This window comes from Echinops telfairi, unplaced genomic scaffold, assembly GCF_000313985.2.
Source record: "Echinops telfairi isolate 266 unplaced genomic scaffold, ASM31398v2 ScPeMD7_60;HRSCAF=208, whole genome shotgun sequence".
NCBI lineage: Eukaryota > Metazoa > Chordata > Mammalia > Afrosoricida > Tenrecidae > Echinops > Echinops telfairi.
In genome coordinates, this window is record NW_022103958.1 from 7,835,858 (window position 1) to 7,843,130 (window position 7,273).

At 48.0% G+C, this 7,273-nt stretch overlaps 1 long non-coding RNA gene across 1 annotated transcript in view; it reads right to left on the bottom strand.

Annotated features, from left to right (window-relative positions):
- LOC123521786 overlaps window positions 1–482 on the bottom strand; it is a 24,747-nt gene extending 24,265 nt beyond the window's left edge. The window contains exon 1 of the long non-coding RNA XR_006680136.1: window positions 213–482. This is a non-coding gene — a long non-coding RNA (uncharacterized LOC123521786). The remainder of the gene's footprint in view (window positions 1–212) is intronic.
- Between the last annotated feature and the right edge of the window lie 6,791 nt (window positions 483–7,273).

The window sequence follows — 7,273 nt, forward strand, 5'->3', positions numbered from 1 at the left end:
CACACACACACACACACACACACACACACACACACACACGCCCAGGGCAGCCTGCCCAAGAAGTCTAAGCCATTTGTACAAATACGATTGTTCAATGGCTAAGGCAGTCAGCATGGCCAGCCAGCCCGGTGTGCCCTTCCAAACAGCCACCAACTGACATCATAAACTTTGCAGAAGGCAACCACGACATGACAGCGCAGGGTTTCACCTACCTTGGCCAGCTCCTTCACTTTTTGTGCAAATGCTTTCCCCTCCGCACGCCTCACAAGGATTTCTAGGGAAATTTGGAAGGACTGGTGAGGGGGTGGGAGAGGTGAGGGAAGGAGGGTAATATAAATAAGGAAGCGTTTTAAATGCTCCACGCCAAAAAAGAAAAAAAAAAAAAAGCTCAGATTTCACGATGTGCACTCTTCCCGGAGCAAAGCAAAACAGTTCGCGTTCAGTGCCAGACTTGGAGGGAGAGGGAGGAGAGAGAGGGAGGAGGAGGGGGGGAGAGGGTGAGGGGAGGCTGAGGGAGAGAGGGAGAGGGAATGAGAGGAGAGGAGAGGGAGAGAGGAGAAAGGGGGGGGGGAGCCCGAGGGAAGGAGGAGAGAGAAAAGGCAGCCCCCCCTCCCACGCTCCCGCCCCCACACATTCAGGCGCCTCCCGAGTAACTGATCAACGCAAAGACCTCGTCACCCACGTTCGAAAACCCCATTTGGGGACTAGGTTGCAATGCACACACTCTGGTGGGGGAGTGGGGCGTCTATAAATAGACCCTATTGATATGCATTGCATTCTGAACGTAAATATGTGTGCGATGACATACGGTGTCTTTGACAGGTATGATACTTTTTTTTTGGCACTGCAGTGCGTCTGATTATATCTGTTTGGATTTTCTTCTTTCCTTTTCTATTTTTTATTTTTATTTTTGCATTAAAAAACCCCACCAAACAAAACACCAACCCCTCCGCACACATCAATTTTGGAGCTGTTTGGGGAAAACGGTGGGGGTCTCCAAGCATGCAAACCTCCGTCCCCCCCCCACCCCCACCCCGCGCCTGCAAAGCTGGGATATTTGCAGAGTTGGGGCTCTTTGAAAAAGCTCCAGGTGTGGCTCGGTCTAGCTCGCCCAGTTCCAGCAGTGTGTGCTATTGACCTGCATTGACGTCAGTGCGTCATTAGGTCTCCCTTAGAAACACTGACTTTCAAAAATAGTATCAAATTAATTCAGTTGGAGCCTGGTGAAGAAAGGCTACTAGCTGGAATCAGCCTTAAAACTCCAGAATGTTCAGCCTTAGCTCTCTTCCATGTTCACGAGCCACAGAGAAATCAGATGGTATGGAAAATGCCATTGATGGGGTTTTTTTTCCCCTTAAGAAAAGGGACCAAATTAGATTGCAAAACCCAGAACTGCCTCCCCCCCTACCCCCACCCCTTTTTCTCTCTCACTCACTCACTCACTCTCTCTCTTTTCTGATCTAAAAATAACCCTCTGCTTGAGCTGACTGCGGTATCTTTTGTGTTGCAGCCCTATGTTTTTAGCAGTCCGGTCCCCAGGCAGGGTGGCACGAAAGTATAGATATCGATCTATCTATATTTGCGACCCCAGAAATTAATTTTCATAAAACAGGTGTGCTTGACTGTTGTGTGTGAGAAGAAAAGAGGTGGGGGGGGCCCTGGGGAGGGGCATGCCATTCACACTTTGCCATTTCATTCTTCTCAATTCATTTTTTTTAAACACATAATTCCCACCCCAGTGGCTCACGTGGCCTCTGACCAGCACATGCAACCCCCATTCACACAAACAAAGCACAGGCGCATTCACGCTTAGTGCAGACAGTACATTCATAAGCAAAGGCTCTGGGAGGTTCCTTCCTCTCTCGGTTGCTGGGCAGAAAAGGCACAACCGGTCCACGGAAACTGGATTGGGTTTCAATCTGAGGGACTGAAATGTGCAATCAGATTGCATTCTTAAAATCTACATTCATTAATATGTGCTTTTTTTAAATAAGGAGGGACCCGCCCCCCCCTTCCCCTAGCCACAATACAGCTTCAATTGTTCTCCTTGACAACCATTTTTATAGACACTAAACAAGTTAGTAACATCAGTGACCACAGACAGAACTCAGGAGGCACAGTGGGTGTGATGCACCACATTTGAAACGTTTCTTTTTGGGGGAGTGTTAGAGGGTTCTATTTTTGGAGGAAATACTTAATCATTTCAATGTTCAATCATTTTATAAAGGCATTTTTCCCCCACATTTCTTGTTTTCCTACCCTCTCTCCCTGACCCATCCTCCTCCCCCTCCAATAGGCTGTACTTGTGCTTGGGGGGATCAAAGATTTGGTTCCCCTAACTTGTTCAGCCTTTCCTGTGACTGTTAATGAGGGACCATTGTGTACAGTGGTCCTCACAGAGGCCACTGGGATGGCAAGGGATGTGGTGAGCTTTGGGTGGAGGCGGAGAGCCCCAAAATGTATTTAAATCATGACCTAGAATTAAGTGGGCCTTAATGAAAATATACCCACTACTAGTTTTGGCTCAAACATTTTTGCTTATCACAACATCCTAAAAGAATACGGCCCCTCCTTTCATTCTCTAAAATCGGTTTGAGAGAGAGATCTACCTTGCTGATCTACACATTTGGAGTCAAATATCCATAATGTTACCAGGCCGGCCTACTGGGTGTGGAGGGTCAAACACATCAAGCCCCGTCTTCTACCCATCTGACCCCAGGGTGGAGCACCGAGGGCTGGCATCCCATGGGGTCGATCAAGTTTATCTAAGGACAGTTACTGGTGGCTGCAGGAGCCTTCAGTAGGCAGGAGAGACAAACCACGTGTTTCTCCTTGTCTTTCTCCCCTTTCCTTTCCAAGGGTTCAGGGAGGACTAGGTGCTCACCAGCAGCAGCAGCAGCGGCAGCGGCAAAAGGGAAATGCTATGTGTACCCCACGGCCCTCCTCAACCAAGCCGCAGCCTAGCACTCCTAGACCTTGGTAAAGGCCCTGATCAGTGAATGCTTTCAGACACCCAGGCACCTGCAATTCACTACCCTGGCTTACCAAGGCTCCCATCCACCCCTCATCACAAATGCATTCATTCACAGAAACCTACAGTCATTCACACACCTGCACACAACCACATTCATTCATATTTTAGCCACAACTGCTACCACACATGCACCTGCAAAGGCTGGGCAAGTTGTATACATGAGAACAGCAGGGACATGTCTTTAGAAGGCTGCCCTCCACCTCTCCCCCCTTACACACACACACACACACACACACACACACACACACACACACACGCATGCACTTACTTTGCCCTCCTTCTTTCCCCCTAAGGGGTTTTAGCTCTGCAGTGTACACAATTCTGGCAGGAATGAATGTCTGCCATACAGACAGCTAAATCTACAGCTGTGTAAAAACCCACTGCCCTTGTCCACGATTAGATCATGGACAAGCAGCCCAAATGCTGGCAGGGCTGCCAATGCCTAGGCAGATTGGGTGGGAACAAGGAGGCATGATTCTTTTTCTGGCCTGGTTTTCCTCGCCTGCAGTCCAGTAACTGAAGAGAGTGCCGAGGGAGGGGCTTGCAATGTGGCCCAAGACTGAACACTGCCCCCCTTGGCCTGGTCAGATCTTGTCCTTTGGGGAGAGATGGAAGGAGGTTAAAATGAGTGTGTGGTGAGCTGTCAAGAATTGTGGGAGCCAATATCCTCTCACTTGGGAATTCTTATTGGTCTGCACTGTGCTGAGGATACCCAAGCTGCTGGCACACCAAAGGTGGTGAGCTGGGTATTCTCCATGTGTCCCTCTAGACCCACCCTGTGCTCTCTCTTTTCTATTCTGTGACCATAGGGTTGACCTTGATGTGCTGTATTAATGGTTCTCTTGACCTCTGATTCAGCCAAAGGGCAGGGAATAAAATGCGAGTGTACTAGGAGAGAGAGGATGGCAGGGTATTATCTCCCTCCCTCCCTCCTTGTCAGACGCTGAGTGATACCTGGCTGTGTCCCTCTACTATGAACCTCGGCTCCTGTCAGGTGGCCCTCTTGAACCAACTACACTTACCGCTTTCCGAAGTTCTGCGACCACCCTCCCCCCTTGTCCCCCAGAGCTGGTAATGACACCTGACTATTGCTAGCCCGGCGGTCCTTCCCCATCGCATTGGTTTTTCATCACTCTTCCCACCACCTCTGCATGCAGTCCTTTCATTACACTCTGTTCCGTTTGAGTGCCGTCTGGGTCCCGTGGGGCCTCTGACTGATACAGAAGAAGACGTTCTGAGTTTGGAGAGACAGACTTCTCTGGCCACCACTGCCTTCCATGAGATGACTGGTTCTCCACTCCCAAGTGCATATCTCTTGGGATGGGGAAAAACAAGCCCCAAATAGAATTATTTTATACAGTGCTGGCTCAGGGCATACACAATACAGGCTCTCCGTGCAAAGTACTGAGAGTATCAATGCGCATTCAATACACGACTGTCTCCGGAGCATCAAGAATATTCCAGGGTTTTGGACTGTGGCCAAAATTAATTTTATATGTTGGAGTTCTAGATGCTGAATACACACAAAACAAACTTAATATTCAGCCTTATATTTTATGATGTGTGTTGCTTTTCCTCATTTGTTCTATTTTAGGCCAAAGCCCATTAATGGGTTGAGATTCACAACTGGGGAAACAAGGATCAGGTGGGCTTTCCAGGCACCAATGTGATGGGGGCTGTGTTACCCTGGAGGGTGATAGAATATGTAAAGATTAGTTCTTGATCTCTTCTAAGGAGGCGTGGCCACATGAATGGGGAACACTCAAGTGGAGGTTATTTTACTTATCGAGTGCCGCTCTAACCAAAATGCCATAAGCGGGTGACTTTAAAAGGCAGGAACATCCCTGAAATCCAAGACAGATTTAGAAGAGAACATGGAACAAGGGACATCAATACCAATGTCCAGTGGATTCTTGGCTGACAGCAGAGAATACTAGAAAGGTGTTCCCTGTGTTTTATTGATGATGCAAAAGCATGCAATTATGTGGCTCATAACAAACAGGGGATAACATTGTACAGAATGGGAACGCTTCAATCCAAGACAGATAACCCCCTCAGGACCAATAATGAGAGCAGTGATACCAGGAGGGGAAGGGGAAGGTGGGGGGAGAAGAGGTAACCGATCACAATGATCTACATATAACCTCCTCCCAGCAGGGATGGATAGTAGAAAAGTGGGTGAAGGAAGATATCAGTTAGTGTAAGACATGGGAAAAAATTATCAAGGGTTCACGACGGAGGGAGGGAGGGTGGGGGAGGGGGGAAATGAGTTGATACCAAGGGCTCAAGTAGAAAGAAAATGTTTTGAGAATGATGATGGCAAGATATGTACAAATGTGCTTGACACATGGATGGATGGATGGATGGTGATAAGCGCTGTAAGAGCCCCCAATAAAAAGCATTTTAAAAAATAGAATTATAAGAGAGAAAAAAAGAATGGGAACACTTCATTGTGCTCATGGAGAACCTGCACATAGATCAAGAAGCAGTCGTTGTAATGGAACAGGAAGATATGGAATGGTTTGAAACCAGGAGAGATGTGTGTCAGTGTTATATCCATTCGCCATATTTACTCAATCTGTGTGCTGAGCAAATCATCCTGAACGCTGGGTTATATGAAGATCGGAGAAAACCACTGACAGCCTGCAGTGTGCAGACACAACCTTGCTTGCTGAAAGGACAGAGAACTTGAAGGGTTTACTCATGATGATCGAAGACTATAGGCTTCGTTATGGATCATACCTAAACAAAAGACAACGAAACCCTTCACGACTGGACCAATAAGCAACATCACGATAAAGGGAAACAGACTGAGGTTGCCAAGGATCTCATTTTTCTCGGCTCCTCAATCAATACCCAGGGAAGCTGCACTCAGTAAATGAAATATTTCATCATGCAAGTTTTCTGCAAAATATTTCTTTAAAGCGTTTCAAAGTAGGTATGCCACCTTCAGAACTAAAGTATGTATTTCCTGTAGCCTCACATGTGAGTGTTGGACAATGAAGACGGAAGATCGATAAGAACTGATGTCTTCAGCTTAGGGTGTTGCTGAAAAATACTACACATGCTATCAAATGCCAGTGGAATAAACAAATCTACCTTGGACGCAGAGCCAGAATACTTCTTCGAAGGGAGGGTGGTAAGCTGTATTTGGGACATGTCAGAAGGAATTAGGTCCTGATGAAGGGCATCGTGCTTGGGGTGAGGGTTAGGGACTATGTCAACTGGACACTCCTGGGTAACGGCAGGGGCTGAGCCCAACCTATAAACTGCAGCGTTTACTGACCGATGGCCCCTCCTTGGTGTCATAAGCCTTTTTGTATAAGACGGAGAGAGAGACCAAGCAGAGGCTAATCTTCTTTGGCCCTTCACCTTCTGCTGGAACTGCATCTTGCATCTGGTTCTTCGATCTCCTGTGGGGTCACCAGGAGCCTTCAGTGGAATACTGATGGTGAATTCATTCAGCCGACGGATCTGCACAAGTGAACATCCACCAGCTTCTGCCTCCTGCCGCCCCTCCGCTTGCTTCATCATCCCATTTCCTGTTCGGCAGCTTCCAGGAGTCAGAAGCAGCCTGACTTGAACGGGACTGGACTTACCTATTTCTACCCCTGTGTGAGCCCTTCCTTGATATCACTTTCTGAGCACAAACACTGCTTCTGAGCCAAACAAGCTTCACTGGTTGGGCTCTTTTAGAGACCCCAGCCTAGCACAGAAAGAACCCAACCTGACACTCGGAGGGCCAGCGGAACAGAGAGACCTTCGGGGAGATGGAGGGACACAGTGGAAACCACGAATGGGTTCAGACACAGCAGTGACTGTGGTGATAGCATAGGGCCAGGCAGTGTTTCCTTCTGTTGTTCACAGGGACCTAACATTTGAGGGGACCTAACATACAACGAGAGATAGATGTATGGAATCATAGTTTACGAGGCGACAGGTCTGCTGCTTAGCCGAAGGCTTTCTCTCTCTGTTGGATGTGGAGGAATGTCCTTTTCTCTTTGACCTTCTGCTCGTGGGTGCTCTTCATGTGACTTGGCATCTCTCTTTCCAGATCTTTGTACCCTTCAAACTCACTGCCATTGAGTCAATTCTGACTCATAGTGGCCCTATAGGACAGGGTAGAACTGCCCCTGTGGGTTTTCAAGACTCTAGTGCAGATGGTAGTTTCGAACTGCTGACCTTGTGGTTAGTAGCCCCATTCAGCCTTCTACACCACCAAAGCTCCTGTCTTGCATT